We start from the raw sequence: 523 nt of genomic DNA, 5'->3' as shown, positions 1-523 counted from the left end.
GAGTGGCTTTTACAACTTGTAACAGCTTTTATTTTATATATGTTTTAATGTAATTTCCAGTACCCCAAAGCTCAGGGTGCAATGGGAAGAAGTCAAGGAGATTTTGTGTACCCCCCAGGGCCAGGGTGCCATGAGCAGTGGATGTGTGTGGGATTTTGACCCCACCCCAAAGGGCAAAGTGCCATGGAGTATGTGTGTGTGTGTATCTGTCTGTCCAAGGCACACTTGCAGAGGGTAAGAAGCCAGTAGACAGTGGGTGGGTGTGGAATTCTGGCACACACCAGTGGCCATGGACAGTGGGTGGGGTGGGAATCCTGGCACATATAAGGGGCAGGAAAGGGTCTGTGCTGAGGGTCACCAGCCAAGCTGTGCCTATTCAGTGACGGCAGTGGGAAGTTTTCCTGGGATGTCATCCTGCTGGCTATAGATAGCAACCCCAAAGCTCCTTAGAGAGAAACCTCTTACCAGTCACTTTCCACAAATGGTACATACACCTAAAGGTACTTAGCGAAAATCCTTGAGA

The sequence above is a fragment of the Chrysemys picta genome, chromosome 9, assembly GCF_011386835.1.
Source record: "Chrysemys picta bellii isolate R12L10 chromosome 9, ASM1138683v2, whole genome shotgun sequence".
Lineage (NCBI taxonomy): Eukaryota > Metazoa > Chordata > Testudines > Emydidae > Chrysemys > Chrysemys picta.
This window is presented reverse-complemented; position numbering follows the sequence as displayed.